The sequence below is a fragment of the Cupressus sempervirens genome, chromosome 7 (assembly GCF_028749045.1).
Source record: "Cupressus sempervirens isolate cs-2001-9-10 chromosome 7, ASM2874904v1, whole genome shotgun sequence".
NCBI classification, from domain to species: domain Eukaryota; kingdom Viridiplantae; phylum Streptophyta; class Pinopsida; order Cupressales; family Cupressaceae; genus Cupressus; species Cupressus sempervirens.
Window position 1 is genome coordinate 701,259,802 of NC_143124.1, and position 20,750 is coordinate 701,280,551.

A 20,750-nucleotide genomic window follows, 5' to 3' on the forward strand; every position below is an offset into this window, starting at 1 on the left:
TTCTTGTGTTTGATCACAAAGGTGAATGCTTGCAAATATTTCACCCATTTGAGGTTCCTTTGATTTAGCTTCTCTTTCCCATTCAAAAAACTAAGGGCATGATTGTCTATATAGACCAAAAATTATTTGGAAGGAGGTAATTCCTCCATTTCTTCAAGGCCTACACTATTGCATAGAACTCCAAATCATAGGTTGAATGCTTTTTTTGGACTCATTTAGCTTCTCTGAAAAGAATGCTATAGGATGACCTTCTTGGCTTGTACTACTCCAATAACTAGCTTATTAGCATCACATTTTACCACAAATAACTAAATAAAATTAGGAAACCTAAGAGTAGGTAGTTCTTCTATCCTCTTCTTCAACATTTCAAAACCCCTATTTGTTGCACCTATCCATTTGAATTGACATTTCATTCCTCCCTTGATAGTGTTCAGTATATGTGCACATATATGACTAAAAATTATTATGAATTTCCTATAATATGATGCCAACCCATGGAAACTTATAACATCCCATATACATTTTGGATTTGGCCATTCTAATATGGTTTTGACTTTATTTAGATCTATCTTGATACATCCATTTGTAACAACAAAACCAAGGTACACTAGTTCAATTTTGAGGAACTCGCATTTTTCTTGATTAATTAGTAGTTTCTCCCAATGTAACCTTCTCAATTCCATCTCGAAGTGCTTCATATGCTCCTATTTGGACCTGCTAAATATTAAAATGTCATCTAAATACACAATTACAAACTTACCAATGAACTCTGCTAGTACCCCATTTATTAGTCTCATGAAGGTACTTAGGGAATTTTTTAGGCCAAATGGCATTACTAGCCACTCATACAACCCTTCATTTTTATTGAAGGTTGTCTTCCACTCATTACTAGGCCTCACTCTAATTTTATGATACTCTAACTTTATATCCATCTTGGAGAAGTAGCAAGAGCCTCGCAAATTGTCTAGTAAATCTTCAATCTTTGTCATAGGGAATCGATATCTAATAGTGATCTTATTGATTTCCCTAGATTCTATACACATCCTCCATTTTTCATCTTTCTTAGGTGCAAGGACTATAGGGACTACACAAGGACTCAAATTTTTCCTAATGGGCCCTTTCTTTAAAAAATATTGAATCTGCCTTGCTATCTCTACATTTTGGCTTGGTGTCATCTTGTAGGCCACCTTATTTGGTAGGTTTTCCCCTAGTATTAGGTCCATTTGATGACTTACTTCCCTCATAAGAGGTAGTGCACTAGGCATCCCATTATCCACTATCTCATGGTATTTCTCCAATAATTGTTGTACTTCTTAGGCATACTAAATTTTTCCTTGGTTTTTTCCCTTGGCTTCACAATAACTCCACAACATACCCCTTTCTCCTTTTTCATAAATTTTATGAAGTCCTTTCCACTTAACAACATCACACTTGACCACACATGTTTCTCCTCTTTAGTCATAACCAAAGGATCCATCTAAAATTTCTTATCTTGTTTGATTATCACGTAGCTATTCTTCTCTCCATCATGTATGGACTTTACATCATATTTCCATGGATTCCCCAACAAGAGATGGCATGCATCCATAGGCATTATGTCACATAGAATATTATCCTTGTATTGCCCAATCTTAAATTCCACTAAGGCTTGTTCATCCACCATGACCTATTGACCTTTTCTCGACCATGACACCTTGTATGGTGTGGTATGGTGTATTCTCCCAAGCTTCATCTTGTCCACCATTTAAGTTGACACTATGTTTTGAGTTAAACCAGAATCCACTATCACCTTGCAAATCTTTCCATGTGACCTACAAGTAGTCCTAAATAAACTTTTCCTCTATGGTGGCTCAACCACATTAAGTACCTTCAACAAGGTCCTCCTTAGCATTAGATTCTTGCCATCTACTACTGGTCCTACCTTAGAGATGGGTGATGTAACACTTTGATTGCCATCCTCTTACACCAACTGTGTTCTTCTCTCTCCCATATATGAAGAAGATTCTTTCTTAGGGCATATGTGCCCTATAGTATGGCCCACTTGGTTACAATTGTAACATCTACTAGTAAAAATAGTATTTCCCCTACCTTGTGATTGGAATCTACCTCTAGGTGGTCCCCTTCCTTTGAATCCTCCTCTTTGAGATGGCGTCCTATATTGATTTTTCCCATTACTATTAAAAATTTGTGTTTCCTCAGTCTTATTAGGACTTTTTCCTCTTCCCAAGTTACCTCTACCTCTGAACCCTCTATTATTGCCTCTTCCTCTTTGATATGATTCATTCTTCCTTTTAGCTTTATCCCCTACCCTTAATTCCATTTAGAAACATTTATGCATTCTATCAAGAGCCAACATGGTGATCTCATCTTTGATCCCCTGCCTTAGGCCATTAAGATATCTTTCTACCCTTTCCACCTCTTCTTCTTGTCTTCTAGCTCTAAGACTCAATGTATTAAACTCTTTAGTATAGGAACTTACTATCAGGTCTCTCTACCTTAGATTCTACACCTTTTGATGCATCTAGATCTTATAATCAATGGGCAAGAATTGATCCTTAATCCTGATCCTCATTCTCTCCCATGACACTATCTTATTCTTCCTTGTTGCTACCTTATCATCTTGCATCATGTTCCACCAAACTAATGTGGATCCTTTAAGCCTAGCCTTGGCATAACTAACTCTCTTTTCTTCTTTTACCTCCATATAATCAAATTTCTTGTCAATAGCTTCCAACCAATCTAGAAATTCCTCTCCATTCAAACTACTATTGTAGTAAGGAATATGCTCCATGATGTCTTTGTTAATAGAATTGAATGAATCCAAAAAAACCTTCTTATCCTAATCCATCTCAAGATCCTTGCTTTTAGATGTCTCCCTTGTGAGGCTTCCATCTTCCTGATCACTCTCATCTCCCCATTCTATGATTTTCTTCTTTCTCTTTGTTTCTACCTGATTGCCTTTTAGGAATAGGTCTTTGACCAAATCCACTATCGCACCCCTTCTCATTGCCTTGGGTGGCATACTATCAGCTTCTTGGCTTCCTTCCTCGTCATACATAAACCAAACTAAAAGTTGGCTCTAATACCACTCTAATGCATAGGGCTTGGGGTCCTATCCAAAACTACCTTTAGTTAAGGATTTGATCTTGAATCATCCAATCATTCTTGTTTCTTGTCTTTCAACCAATCCAACTCTCCAAGAATTATCCTCCAAATTGACCCCTAGGTATAGTTGGTCTGGAGTAGACTTAAACTCCCTTCTAAGGCCCTAGTCCTACTATTCCTTTCTTCCCCTTAGAACCCTCACTCTCACTTAAGATCTTGTGTTTCCACTACCTTGGATTCCACTGGTAATTTAGATACCCTCCATGACATCCTTGACCACATTCAACACTTTTGGTCCCAACAAAACCCAAAGAAACTCAACTTCTTCACATAGGGCTAATTAGGCATATATTATTCTAAGTCTAGCAACCCTATTTTTCTCACATTCTCCAAATCCTTCCAAAAAACCTCTAAACAAAACTCACAAATATGGTAGCTATCTCCTAGCACACCAAGAATCTATATTTTCAAAGCTCTAAGACACCCACAACCCTATTTAGTACTAAGCCCTAGTTTCTAGCCTTTATTTTAGGCCTCTTATCTAGTCAACAATAAAAAATCTCTCCAGCTCTTCAAACTTCACTTCAAGCCTCCATTTCACTTGCACATTCAAACTAAAATCCTAGGTCTTCTAGGAACTACATTGGTTCCACCCAGAAAGATCATGGGTTTGTTCTGCAACTTCATTTGTAAAACTATATAAGCTCACATACTCCTAGAAATTAGCCTAGGGCATCACTTTTTGGCTTGGAAACCCATCACAATAAATAAAAACACTATGTACACATTCTAACCTATCACCCCACTTAGTTTCATGCATTTTCCATCATGGATAATTAGGTTAGAGGCATTTTAGTTAAAATGACACTATGAAATGATTCTCAAACCAGTCAGCAAGAAAAACCTGTAACTTACAAATCCTAGAACTCTAGCACCTTGATATGAATATGGAAAAGAACCATAAAAAACTAATCTATCAAAAACATAACCTTTTTCTAGTGTTCCAATCTGTACATAGTCATACAACATCTTAAAACAATAGAAAACCCTCCAAATAGTCCGTACAGAAACTCCACACGTACATAGAATTGATGGTAAACATTCCAACCTTCAAAATATGATCATCCATACTCATATACCTGAGAATGGGTAGTTATGACATCCACAACTACTAATTTACAATTTCTTACAAAAATTGCAAAAGTTTCTCAAGCAACTTTTTAGCAACTTTACAATATTTTAGCAACTTTTGCTCTTTGACCCTTTTCGTCAAATGGGTTCACCTAGAACCTTACTAGGACCCTAGATAGAATACCTAGGACCTATTTAGATCATCCAAGACCTCAATTACTCATCCCTTATCATATTTTACCCATTGAGAAACTTTTGACTCAATGAGCAACTAAGACCTAATGAGCAACTTAGCTCTTACAATTGGAGTGGTTATATTCCAAGGACACTTGGAGATTATTTAACACACTCACACACCTAAATAACCTTAATCACACCAAAATAAAAATTAGGGAGGTTCCTTGCACCACTTTTATATCCATGGCACCATGATGGGATTATGGTAGATCCATTATAAAGTGGGGAGATATCCTACATTCCTAGTTCAAGATCACCAATACATTTACATACAAAATCCTTATTGAAAAGGGTTTCAAGATAGGTGAATCTTGACATTTATCTTCTCTTTCAGTCATTTACATTTATGTTTTTCAATTATACTTAATTCCTTAACCTAGGCCTTGACCAAGTCAAGCCCTCATCAAACCCCAACCATGAAACCCTTCTTTTTCATGTTTAATATCTACAGGATACCAGTCAGAGCTTACAAATATGGAACCTACTTTTCGTGAGCTTTCTAGAGAAGTCAATTACAATTCACTAGATAATGTCAATGTGGTGGAAGGGTGCCTTTCCAAGTCAACCTAGAGCTTTAGTGCACTTTTCTAAGGATATTTGTAGGTTTTTTCCTTTTGTCATTTCATTCCAAGGTCTATGGATCGATATTCAAAAATAGTTCAAATCTACAATGTTTGGAGCTAAAATACACCTTCCTCTATGCATATCAACATGAGCCTTTAATATTTTATTTTCTTTCATATCATTTTCCTAGATCTACATCTTAATTATTCTAATTGTATTCACATAGAATCTAGGTTTACTTTAATTAAGTAATTAGTTCAATTTCACATCCACATTATCTTATCAGGGGTCAAAAAGGAAATTTCCTTGTATTAAACTTCCCTTTATAATTCAAATTTAGTATTAGCACCATTCTTCTTTTAGGTTCAAGCTAATATAATTTTGATCATAAGTGGAATTATATTTGGAAACTACCCTCTTTCCCTTTCATACAAATTTGAATGACTTAGTGGTTGAGAATTGTAGGAATCTATAGTCCTATTAAAGTGTCTCCATTTTTCCACTAAACACATTTGAAATAAATTCTCCACTTCTATCTAATCTCAGCCATTTAATCTTAAGACTAGATTCATTCTCAACTCTACTCTTAAATATCTTTAATTTCTCAAAAGCTTCAAATTTATCTCTAAGAAATGAAACCCACGTTATTCTAATGAAAACATCAATTAAGAAGCATAAAGTGTATTTTACCATTAGAAGCTCTTGATCTCGTAGGGTCACTCAAGTTTGTATGCACAATCTCCAACTTCACTAAAGTAGTAGACATCTTGCTTGGAAATGAACTTTTCTTCTACTTTGCCAACTCATATTCTTTGAAAACCATATTAGTATGTTTCACAATCTTAGGAAAATCTCTAATTACAAATTTTTACTAGCCCTCATAATGTTATCATAGTTTATATGATAAAAATATCTAATGTCATAACCAACTTTCATCCACTTTAGCAACCAAACATATAGGGTTTAACTAAAAAACATTATGTCTTGTTCTTGTACCTATACCTGTACCAATCAAAGTGTCATTCTTATCCTTGATAATGCAAGTCTTCTCTATAAACTACAACTAGCATCCTTTATCAACAATTGTTCCAACACTCAAAATATTATGTTTCAATCCACTCGCAAAGTAAACATCCTCAGTGTTATTCATTTCATCAAGATTAATAGATCATTTTCCTTTTAGCTGGCATGGTACATTATTTCCAACTCTAACAATTCCTCCATTATAACTATTGAATTCAATAAAAAAAATCAAATCTCAGTCATATGATGGGAACAACAACTATCTATAATCCAATTAGATATTTTCTTCTCAATCTCTAATACTAAGGCTTTTTCTTCTTTTACTTCCTTGTTTATTTCTTTTTCAAGAATTTATTCTTTAATAGAAAAAAATCCTACCTCATCATCATCATCATTACCATCATCTAGTAAATTCACCATCTTAAAATTAAGTTCATCATCCTCATTAACAAATAAGTACTCTTTAGGTAATCCTGACTCATAAGGCTTTCTAGGCATAAACTTAGTTACTCTCTTAGGACACTTAGAAGAATAATGACTAAGTTTTTTACATGTCCAATAAACTAGAATATTTTTACCTTTAGGTTCTCTCTTCATGAGTAGGGAAATTCCTTCATTGATCTTCTTATCTTCATCTTGGTTTTCTTCTCAACTACTAGCATAATCTCCACTTGTACTCGAACTTCTTGTCAATGCAAGTATATCTCTTTGTATGCTAAAAGTAGTCTCCACTCTAGGAAATCCTTCATTCTATTTTACACACAACTTAGTTATATGCAACCTTCCAAGAAGAGTCTCTTTTGTAAAGTTAGGTTTACAAAGAATAAATTCATCAATCATCTATGCCTTATAATAGTAAGAAAGTGTCAAGGTTTTCAAAATTTTCCATATTATCTTATATTTTGTCATTTTTCCACCAAAAATTCTAATTATAGTAACCATCTCAGATATTATACTAAAATATCCTCTTATAGCTTTATCTTCCTACATTTTAGCATCTTCAAACATACATATCCAACTCTAAAATCTAGCCATCTTATCATGTTCAACAGCTTCAAATATATTCTATAAAATAATCCAAATTTCATGTGCAAGCTTTAAAGATTTTACCTTTACAAATTTAGATTTAGGAAGAGTTGACAATTGTGCTTCTCTAACGAGTGTATTGTACATAAATAAATATTTTTCACTTTGTTTATAGGAGTCAAGCATATCTTCTCCTATCACAATCTTTTGATTAAATGTAATCATATATGCATCAAATAATATGCTTATATACTTTAATATAATATAAATTAATCATATAATATCCTTATATACATCAAATTTGAGTAGTAAACATAAATTTTATACCTAAAAGTTCATGTTCAAAAACTGCACACTTTACACATGCTCCTACTCCAGCATGCTCTCCTTTTCCATGTCTACTTTCAAAGAATGTCCAAATAAACCTAACATTGTCTAGCATGTTGTATTGCTAGCCAATTCAACACTTTTGTGGACTTAAATTGCACTAGGAAAATTAAATTTATCAAGTTTATGAGTAATCAAAAGTACCAAATGCTTCATTTATTTAAATATATATGGAATTTAAAATTTTAACTTTGAAATAGACGTGCTTGCACAACCATTAGACCAAATCCATTATTCTAAAGCATTTATCGCATGATTTACAAGATTTTCAAAGAAGATCACAAAATAATGATCTACATAGCTCCTATCATGAACTCTATCATCACTAATATAAAAATAGACCTCCTTGATGATAATGTAGTCATCTGGATCAATACTTTCTACCCCATCCACATCAAATTGTGCATGTCTATACGTAACTTGTACAAATATTGCAACTTGATCAAAATGATAATATTTATCTTGAATTTTAGATTGAGGAGAAAATATATAGTTTTCATAAAAATCTACAATTGATAGAATACATCCTAGCGGGAAGCAATTTTTTGAATGTTGTGATTTGCTATCTGGATTTGATTGTATGACCAATTTTTTTACATCAACATTTCGGATCACACTCTGTGATCCATCATCAGGATGCATACAATAGAAGAGAAGGATCACACTCTATGATCCTTCTCTTCTATTGTATGCATCCTGATGATGGATCATGGAGTGTGATCCGAAACATTGATGTAAATGTTGATGTAAAAAAATTGGTCACACAATCAAATCCAGATAGAAAATCACAACATTGATGGATTGTGGAAATCTGATAGCTCTTAATTTTTTGAATCTCAAAACTATTTAGCTTGTCATCTTGCATCGTGACAATGTTGGATGTGTGGAAAAATCATAGTCCCAAATTTGTTCATAAACTCATCATATCGAAAAAAAATTCTCCTTCAATGTAATTTTTTAGATGAATTGTTGTTCTTTGTTCAATATGTCTCATACTCAAACCTATTCCACACAACTAGTGTTGAAACATCAATATTATCCATATCATATGAAAATTTATGCAAATCTCCACAGTTTGTGCATACATTTTCATGCATTATATATTGGATTCAATTGAATCTTTTGATTATCACATAAAATAGACTTCACAAATTGTGTTGTACTTAGAGGAATGATCACATATGGCTTTAGTGTTTCCATGGTTTTTTTTTTCTAATTGCAAATAAAGATGAAACTCAACATGATTTTGACAGCATGAAGTTTCATGTACCTTGTTTTTGTCTACAAAATAGGGGCACAACCTCTCAAACATTTCCCTGACAATTTTTCATATTTGGACTTTTTTTGAAAGCTTCAAACAATTCACTTTGTTTTGTTTCTACAGAGTGTTTTGGATGTGCAAATTTCCTACACATTTCTTCGTCTTTCATCTATATAGTGTCTCTTCTATTGGAAGAAATGTGGGAGTGGTTAGTCCAACATTAAACAAGTTGTCTTCTATCATCTTCAAATATTTTATCTTTTCAAGGAAGCTTGCAAATACTAACCCAATTACTTTCAATGTTCTTGTATAGAAAATTTCTCTTTTTGATATATCTTTGAACATTTCTTCTAGCTAGAGTGAACAATTTAAAAATTGCTCAAACTTTCTTTTTCTATGATAAATTATTTTTAGTAATCATAGTCATCAATGCTCTATGTGAAACACTTTAATCAACTACTTGACTTGTGTTATCAATGGCATCTAATGCATCTATCGAATTTTGAACTATTGTTTCTTTTACATGACCTTCAAATCTTTTTGTATTATTCACACCTCGCAACTCTAGAACATGAATCATTTCTCTTTTCCTAAATAACCAGACAAATAACTGTGCATTACCAATGAGAGATATTTTTTAAAATATTGCTCCCACATGCTTTTGTGATGTAGCTTAGTTGTACTTGCAAGTACCATGTGTTTAGATGATTTAATTTTTCTAAAAATATATTATTCATCCATCTCCATCAAATTTACCAAGCCAAAAGCAAAATTTGTAGATTTCCTACTATTTTTTGGAACTTCAACATGAGCTTCTTCAACTTTAATCAATGGTTCCTCAATTGGTGGGTATACAATATGTTTTTTCCATCCTTTCTTCTTGTCATCTTTTACAAGTGATCATATATTTTTTCTCTTTTAACTTTCTTCCCCACTGCACAAAACTTGAGAGAGAGAGAGAGAGAGAGAGAGAGAGAGAGAGAGAGAGAGAGAGAGAGAGAGAGAGAGAGAGCTTTGAATCACCTGCATATAAAAGACTTGAATTCACCTACATATAAAATAGTAGATCATAGACAATTTAGAAAAAAATAACTATAAAGTTTAGAAGCTTGTCATATTTGGTTGCATGAAAAGTAGATAATAAGATGAATTAATTGCATTTATCGATTGCTAAATTTAGATTAAATAGATTAATTAATTTAAATAAAATAATTAAAATACTTATTAAAAAATATAAAATCTAGATGAATTGGTTGCATGAGGTTGCTATAATTTTCATCCATGAACAAAATATAATAAAATCATTAAGTATATTATATGTGTTTTTAATTACATTTTAAATGATTTAACTGAGTAAAATAGTTCAATAAAAATACAAACTAGTTTAAATCAAATATATAATTCAAAATAATGATTTATATGAAACAATCGATTTAAATAACCAATTTCAAATTGATTTATAACGAATAATTTTAATAATGCTTTAAAATAATTAAAATAAATATAATATTTGATTTTGAATTAAATAAAATATTTAATTAATTGATTTAAATGAAACAACCAATTTAGATAACCTAATTTAAAATAATCTAAATGATTTAAATAAAATTTAAAAAATCTTTAAAGACTTCAAAAATAGTTTAATAATATTTTATTTAATCAAAAATTAATAGAAAAAATTAAAACACTTACTTTAAATATTTTTTTAAAATATTAAAAATTAAAAACTACCAAAAATCATTATGGTTTCTTTCAACTTTAGGCGGTTGGTCGCACACATGTGACCATGCATGGCTTGTGGCAATCCAATTGAATCACAGCAAGAACTGATTTGGGCATAAAATCCTATGTGTCATTTGATGTGGCACTTTCTCTAGATAATTTTGCAATTGTGGAAAAACTTCAACTTCACAAGCCTATTGCAACATCAAAAATTAGGGTTTTAAAAAAAAATATCACTAGATAGAGCTCAAAGTCAAAATTACGCACATGTAATTTTTTTTAATTGTGAGTACATATCATACATAATATTTACAAATTATTGCAAGTAGGTATGTCAATATTTAAGAAGATGTGCATCCAAAAGGGGATAAAAAATAGTAGATGATAGAAAAAAATTAATTATTAATTATTCTAGAGGAGAGAGTCATGTTTGACAATATATAACTTGTTTATTGATTGACATAAATTTTATAGGGAAAAGATGGTAGGAACAAAAAATAATTAATTTCTAAAAATTTGAACTTTGAATGGTTATAATAGGCAAAATATACCATAATTTTGAATCTTTCTTTCTGTAGTTCTAGCTACATATGTCATCTAAAACATACTTTAAAATTGGATCCAAAAACATTTATTTACATTTGTTTTTGTGGTGGGAATTATAACCCCTAATTTCTAGTATTTTTTAGAAAGTCAAAAATGGGCATTGAATTTTATTTTACTTTTTAATATTTTTCAAAATTTTTAAAAAATAATAGGCATAAACTTCATCCATTTATACATATTTCATCTATTTACACCATCTCAAAATTCAAAATAGAAATGTCACTTTATAATTTGTTCATGTTTAACACATTTTTTGTTGTTAGCATTTTCCTTTGTAAAAAGGTGACACATGTTTGTACTTTTACTCATACCTAACCAAAATTTTAGACCCATGCAAAATAGGTGAGTCTTTGTCTTCTCCTTCCATTTGTCATAATTCCATCAAAATTTAAACTTTCTATCTTGAAATAATCCATGGACCTACTAAAGTTGTTAAACCTTTTTTTCAAGGACCTAATGCTCTAATACCAATTGTTAGAAACTAAAGTCCACAAAGATAATTGAGAGCAAGGGGGGTGAATTAGTTATGCATTTAGTACATATGAGTCCCTGTTAGGAGACTTTGAATCCCTTTTAGAAGATTTGAACCGTATTAGGATTGTGCCAACCCTATTAGAAGTTGAAAGGAGGAAAATTTAACCCACTGTTCAAATAGTCTCAAACTGTCTTCACCTAACAATCTTTAGGATAAGATATCCAAATTCTAAATTGACTAAAAAACTTATTTTCTAATATAGCTAAACCTTTAAAGCTCATAGTACATCCTCAACATCAATCTCTTCTCTAACCTTAGCCAAATTTGCATTTAAGGTCACATACATAACAAAATAATCTCACAGATGATTTACCATAAGGAAATGACCCTTCCATTATACCAAATCCTAAAATAATTATTGATTCAACCTTGAGGAATCCTTAATTTACAATGAATAATATAAGACCTCATTAAGATGTTACATTACACATTACATTCAATTAAACTCTTTTCCTCAAAGATGTTTTGCACTAGTCGACTCCTAGGAAACATGTTGAATAGACTTCATAAGTCATCTCACACTGAATATCTTATTTTTTCATATTGAACATAGCATCTTGACATTGCCTCTGACCATCTTTTGATCCTGTTGAATACAACTCCATCTCAGATAAAAGATATAATCAATTTACCAGTACCTACTTTCAAAAAAATCTCTCTAAAATATATCTTTAGAAAATATCATGTAACTCTCCCATGTCTTCATATTTATTTTCGTGCACAAGTAAAAGTAAAAAGTTGTGTCACCTTTCTTGTCGACTTATTAGAATGACTAAATTTGAAGAGTATTTCTGTCTAAAAATCAATTTTATTCAAACGTATGATCTATAGATAAATTCATTCTAGCTAAGTTATATATGGTCTCACACTTTTCCAATTGGAAATGTCTATTAAATGCATGTTTTATACTAGCTTGTATCCAATTACTAAATAAATTAAATTATTTCATAAAAGTAGTGTTTCAATAACTCTTACTATTTTTTATGATTTTTTTTTTAATAACATATAAACACCATTTATAGAGCTCAAATTCAAGCTTATTCTCATATAGAGTTTATAGTATTTTAATTAGATATAGTATATTGTAAATTAAAAAAATCTACAAGCATGTATTTTAACCCTCAAAAAAGATGTTGATTTTGTGAAAGAAAAAAATATTAATCATATAAAAAAAAAATTTAAAAATTTATGACATTCTAGAGGAGAGAGTCCTCTTCTAGAATGTATAATTTTTCTTCTAGATAGAATAGATTTGTTTTGAAAAATGTCGTGGGAGATGAAAACTGTTGATTTGAGGTGAGTTGAAATTTTGAATCATTATAAAAGAAAAAAGAAAGGTCTAAAGCCATTTTTAATTTTTAATTTTTCTGGCTATATATGTTATCTATAAATAATCTGAGATTGAAGGTAAATGATCTAATTCCATATAGTTTTGTGGTGGGAACTAGACCCCTATTTTTCAACATTTTTCAACAGCTAAAAAATTATCTATAAAAAGTAGGAAAATATATCAATTCTTATTCCAAATAATTATTAAAAATTATAATCCTATACTTCATCTATTTCTACACTTTTCATTAGTTTACTTCATTTTAAAATTTAAAATAATAATATTGGTTTTATGTCATTGAAGGTGAACAGTTATACTTTTGTTAGCCTCTTTCTTTACAAAAGGGTGACGCGTGTTTGTGCTTTTATCCACACATAATTGTAGCATATGTATATGTCACTAAATATATTTTCAAGAACACATAACCGAACTCATTGACTGTTGACCATGTCAAACATTTCTTCCTATGTAACTATGATAATCTTTAAAAAATAGTGTTTATGTTGACATCAATGACAAACATTGTCATGAATGCAACACATAAGAACTCAATCATTTCTCTAGCAATGCTAACAAACTACCCCATAGGAATACCATCAACAAATTCATACTAACACAATCAACATCAATGTATGCACATAAAGTGAAATCAAGTGATCTACCATACCATAATCTATAATTTGACGTTATCTAAATATTCTCCTATTGCTAATTGAGTTTCTTTAGGGTCTACCTAAAAGCTTGCAACAATTTCAACTTCATTTTCTATATCTAGTCTTGTATGAGTAAGTTATTGTAATCCTCTTATCTTTGATATGCACCTTATTTTATTGCACTAGAAGAGTCATCCTTACTTGACAATTTGTAACATGTGACCACAGGTGTACCAACTAGCTTAAATTTCTCCAGTCCAAATCCTATTAGTAAATATTTAAGATACTTGGTCTATGATATAAAAATCCCATCCTTAGTCTGATTTATTTTCAATCCTAGGTTATATTCATCTCTCCAATCATACTCATCTCAAATTCATTCTTCACTTCTTCATATAATTCTCACTAGCTATCATGCCCAAAATCTACAGGGCAAAAACACAAATACGAATTTATTTTATTTTATTTTTTTCTTGAAGGACAACATAGAAATTCTTATAAGGAACTATACATTGTCACTTCTATTATCGAATGATTAGAAGTTCAAGATATCTAACAGTTATGCTTATAGGATTTCACATACTTTAAATGCCCTATTCAAAGCTATCCTTACTAGGTTGGTTGAAGGTTCATCTCTAATTGGCATTGGACATCAAGGTAGTAGTTTTATTGATACCACATCATAGTTAGCTAAGAAGAGAACCAAATCTTTTAAGCTCTTAATGTTAGCATACATTAGGGTTGACTAGTTGTCATGTAATGGCATTCAACTTGGTATAAACTTGAACTCTACCTCTATGGTAGGGATTACATTTAAGGGTACACTTATTGAAGATGTAAATGTATGTATGTTATGCACTTTGAGTTGGGTCAAAGTTAGATCATCAAACATATTCAACATTGGCTTAGTATTGTTTTGATTATGATAGCCAGTGATTTCTTTATTATTTTATTATTTTTTCTATTTAGAGGATCCCAAGGAATATCCCTCTTGAATATTTTATTGGACTATATTATTTGGTCTTGACATGTAAGAGATTTTTTTTCACTTTTCATTACAAAATCTAGAGAGGTCAAATGTGCATCTACAACATATTTTCTCTTATGAAGTTTAGACTACATTATATATTTGATTTATTTTCTTCTATTTCAACTATGATATTAAGATTTTTTTTTGGTGATAAATTTGGTGTCGTTGCACATTCCTGTATACATGTATAGAATTTTCAATCTATCCAAAAGCACCTAAATAATAGTTTAACGCATGAAATACATTTGTGTCAAAATAAACTATGAAACCATTAGATTTCTCTCTCATATCAATGATGGAGCTTTACTTGAACTTCCTTATTGAGCTAATAGATAATGAGCCTTCTCTTCATATGATCAATTCTATTGAACTACATCTATATGTACCAATTCATGAAATGTTTTTTAAAAAGAACATGATGCAAATCAATATCCAATCTTTTCTATGAATTTTGAGGGTAATAGAATGTCTAAATGATTTAAATACTTTGCATGCCACTAGTTATAAAACATCAATGTTACATTTCAATGGAACTAAGTAGAATGTTAAATCTTATAGGATAATTACATAGGAAAGTATCCTAATTCCTTTATTTCTCCCATGAATTCATTCTCCACAACAATTTTAACACAATGAAGAGTCCAATTTTACAATGCAATGCACCAAGGCATAGGCAAAGGGTTTTTCCTTACAAGGAAATATTCAATAACATAAAGAAGGATTTCATTCTTTCAACTTGCATGACCCCTTTATTTCTCATCAACACATAGGAAAGACACCACACTCCTTCCTTGAATCCAAAGAGCACAAAACTTGCAACAACATCCACACAAGAACCATGGAAGCTCACCTCCCATCCTAGGCTTCTATGAAGCCACCCACCGATATGGGGAAACAAGACTTGAATGGGTTGCACTCATGTAGCTAACAATGCATACAACAAAACATCACGATACATATACAATCCCTCCAAGGTTTAATATAATGATTCACCATTAGAATCATGAAATATTGGGTGAAAGTGGGCTCTCCATAGAGGAGAATTCCATATCCATATACACATATACATCTACAATTGCATAATTCCTCTTCAAGGCTATCAAATACATCCTCCTCATCACATCAATATACTTATACCTCCCATACTGCAAATGCCTCTTCAAGGCTATCAAAATGCATCACTACACTTATCCCTCCCATAATAAAAAACAAGGCATATGGCTTCAATGGAGCCCATACTCCATGAACAATAAAACCCTCTCCAAGAAGAAAATCTCTCAACTTCAATGATGAGCCCAACTAACCCCTTCACCCAAGGAATCTCTTCCCTCCCAAGGGTGAGTGAAGCCTTCACACCTATTAACAATCAATAATCAAAAACAAGAACAAGGAAAGAAATCCAAGGAAAGTAAATGCAACACAATCTACAATCACTTCAAAAAAATACAAAATTCAATTTCACCAACAATAATTTAACAAGATTACAACACCACTATGCAAGTGCAAAAGAAGGTCATGGCATGGGCACCAACCTTAGTCCAAGCTAAAGGAAGTGATATTCAATGAAGAGCTTCCTTCTCCTTAGCTTCCTCTCCAAACCCTAAGTGTCTCTAAACTTAGAGAGTGGGTGAACACTCCACTAGTTTGTCAAATTTCACTAAAAAGACTCTCCCACTGTCTCTTTTTGGCAAAAACATCAAGCCACTATCTCTTGAAACTTTGTCCCTACCAAATTTTTCATTTTGACCAAGTGGAAAGATGGGGATGGACTCATGGGATAACTCAATTTTCGAATTGGTGGAAGAATGCATTGGTTAAGGGACCCCCTAGGCTAGCTAAGTAATAAAATGGTCAAATTTAGGTCCCTAGCATGTTATGCTAACAAAAGGGTAACTTATTTTCACAAAAATGGCACTTTGGGACCACATATTGACCCTAAAAAATCCTTGTCAAGTTTTAATTCGAAATTCCCCTTGATGGTGACCCATCATATCCCTTCTCCAAGTGGATTTGATTAAATCTTTTGAAGGGAATTTAGTTTAAGGTTAAGTGTGTCCATGACCAAAATCCTAGGTGACATGTCATCAACACATAAACAATTACAAGTGTCAAGTGACACATTTAGAACACATTACACATCACCATGACATGTCCCTAATGTATTTATGAGACTAAATTTACCACACACTTAAAATCTTACATTTACGAAATAAACACATCACAATGAGGATTTTGAATCTTCCAAATATTCTCCTTGGATAAATTGTGTCCACATAAGTTTGGACCTTGTTTCCCTGATTAAATTTCATGGTTCAATTGCCTACACACTAAAATTGAGCATTAGTAGTCCAATGAAAATCATATAAAAATACATGTGCATAGATGCATGATAATTTTAACATTTCATAATCAACATATTCAAATTTCCATAATTAACCTTTCATTTTCTAATCATTTTCATATAAAAAGCATTCAAAACATTAAGATATCAAATTTTTTATATCAACATTAATCTTTGCCTATCATGATCAAATTAATATTGTAAATCACATTATATTCCATTTTCTATCATGGTGATGAAATGTTGAATCTCTGTTGTTAAGTCAACCAACATGAAAATTAGTTCTAAAATACATATCTTAGGTCAAAATCACCAAAATGTAAACATCACAACTAGTATCCTTTGATTCAATATAGTTTTATTACTAATAGTATCCCATTATCATTATGAGTCAAAACACATAATAAGGTGTATCAATTATGTCAAGTAAATCAGGAGTTTTGTATAGTCGCATAGTTTTCAAAATCAATCATAGAATAAATATATTTTATTTTATTGAGCCATAAAATCTATCCTCATGAATACAAACCTATCCACCTAATACTACTTGCAAAATAATTTACTTATTACATTAAATCATACTGAGTTCTACCGTGTAGACCCTTATCCAATTTTGATAACAATTTTCATCTGTGACTATTAGTAATGTTCACAAGGGTGTATGTTGATTTATCTTTCCAAAATTCAATTATCCTAATAGCCCATACAATATCATGAACCCATTAACATAGATTCCAAGTTATGACATCTCGAGCCTTTATTCTATAGGTCTTAGCTTATCAACCTAATGTAATTCTAAATATGATACTTAATACAAAAAAGACTAAAATGTATATCAGTCCCAATAAGATCTCAGGTTCATTATTGATAAGGAAAATTTCAATCATGGCATACTTAGATTCCAAAACCTTCTTACTATCATTCAATCATAAGTTGTATGGTAATAGTATACAAATTCACATTCTATACACAAGAGACAAAACATGACCTCTCATCCCTTTATGCTTCCTAGCTCCGACCATATTTGTGTTATTAAGTTTTATAATAGGGTACTAGGGAAGGGGCCTTACATCTTCCCCCTTACTTTTGACTACCTTCTGGAAGTCATCCGAAATTAGGGACATAGCCTTTATACATAGGACTTACCTAGTCTAAGCACAAATGGTCCAATTTTAGAGGCTCTAATATAACATTTGTAACATCTTAATATGTATACCTGATTTAATTTAAGGGACTATAACTTTGGACCAAAACTCCTAGAGTAGATTAATTTTCCTAAGATTGGTTACTTAACAATTATGTTACTTAACAAATCTTGTTAGTAAATATTTAAGATACTTGGTCTATGATATAAAAATCCCATCCTTACTCTGATTTATTTGCAATCCTAGGTTATATTCATCTCTCCAATCATACTCATCTCAAATTCATTCTTCATTTCTTCATATAATTCTCACTAGCCTTATCATTACCTCCAAAGATAATATTATCGATAAATACTACAATGATTAACAAACCATTGGAATTTTTTCGTAAGTACATGTTACTATATGCATTACCTTTCATAAATCCCAAGAATTAAGTTATTATCCATTATCACTTACCATGCTCTAGGAATTTGTTTTAGTCTATACAATGGCCTTATTTAATCTACAAACTGTGGTTTTTTTTCTTTAGTAAGGGGTGTAACATCCTAAAATGGAAGCACTCATATTTTAATGTCTTTTTATAACCCATCACATAGTGACTTGTTGCACCATGGATGGATTTTTTTCTCAATGATATATTTCTCCTCTTTTCTTCCACCTTTCCTAAATCTATATACACTCCCTCTAAAATTTAGGAGGCCCTTCCTCTTCCATCCTTGGGAATAGGTAAACTAGGTCAACCTATTCTATAAGAGGTAAATCTCAAGTTGAACTATTCTAGAATAGGTTCACGTGGTTGACCTCTTCCATGTTGATTGTAAGGCACGAGGCCCAAAATGTCTTGAGGTTCCAAATATTAATTGCACACTTCCTTGTCAACTTGTATTATTTTCTCTCCCAATAATGAGTATATAAGGAGGCTTGGCGAACTAATTTTCAAACCTACACAATTACAAGAAATCCATTAATTTACTAGCATTCAAGGTAGTCAAGAGTTCAAGGAATTTGAGAATTGAAGCAAGCAAGTTTATTCAACCATTGAAGTATCCTTTATGAGCATTTTATCTTCAAGATCTAGCATATTTTTGGCCATCAAGGGAGAAAATCAACATTGAGACATTCATAATATTCTTCATTGATGTACATTTACATCCATGGCTCCATGATGTGGTTATGGTAGTTCTATTTTAATTTGTGGAGATATCCTACATTTTACACTGCTATAATTGATATTAGGTTACCACTGTAGGTCCATTGCAATTATGGCATTGCAACCTACCATCATTGCAATTCTGACAGCTTGCCCTCAAAATTGTGACAGCGACAAGTTGTGATGCATTAATTGTGATGGACATGTCATGGCAATTTGGTATCAAATGTAGCAGTGTTACATATCGAATATAACATCTACAACATACAACAAGGAAAAATTCTTATTAACAAGGGATTTTACAAGAAATGTCAATACTTAAATATTTATCTTGTTTCCTTTTACATATATTTATATTTTAAATTAAATATTGACTCCTCAATTTAGGGCTTGACCAAGCAATCCCTCATTCATCAAAAAAAGAATCTAAATTATATGTGTGCGGGAGTAGGATAGCAAATTTGTGGTTGTAGAGCTTAAAATAACTCAATAAAAGTTTTTTCAAAAATCTAGATCAACCTGTTTAAAGTGCCCTAGGAAGATAGTGACTTCATGGAAAAGTATCTAGAAGGATTTTCCAAAGTTCACTTGTTCTCTAAGCCTTGGCTAGAAAAATAGTTTTTGGGTTTTTTTGGGTTTTTGCTTATGCTCAAAGATCTATAGTCATATTTTTAGTTGTAGTATTGATGCACACTTTGCAAAGAAAAAACACACCTTCATGTACATATTTCAAGATGATTCATCTATATTTCATTTTAATTCATAATCATAGCATAAATTTGTATCTTAATTGGGTTGATTGCATATATTTGACATCTAGATTTACATTACATAGTCAACTAGTTCAACTTTGCATAGGCATTATCACACATGGGACAAAGAGAATTTCCTAGTATTGCATTCCTTTCCACAATTCAAATTTTTGGCATCCCTTTCTTTATTGGGTCTATTTAATCTAATTTGGATTCAAGGAGTCATACTTGTAGGTTTTCCTTCTCCCCGACAACATATTTGGATGCTTTAGTAGAAACAAGTGGAGGCCTATATCCTATTAAAGCACTCCCATTTATTTACTAGACATTTTGGTGAACCCAATTTTACCCCTTTATTTTTGGAGTTAGATTATTTTCAATGTTTACCTTCTTTTGTTGAACTCGTGCATTCCCTCTTTTTATTTTACAATTGGATTTAACTATATTTTGGGTGTGATTAGATCTCTTTTAATTTTCTTTCTTACATTTGTGTGTTTATATCTCATTAGAGTTTCCTTTTGTGATCTCACTTTGTATGATCTTAATTACACCAAGTCCAACATATATTATTCTCATTAGGAGAAGTTGTAGACTCATGGGTTCTTTTGATTGTGATTTTGTTAGAATTTTTTAGAATAATTGTGGGGGGGGCTAAACTAGTTACTCAAGGTCCATAAGTACCACTTGAACAATTAAACATCAAATATTATATGTTTTGCTTATCCTACTGTAAATCAGTCTCTACTATA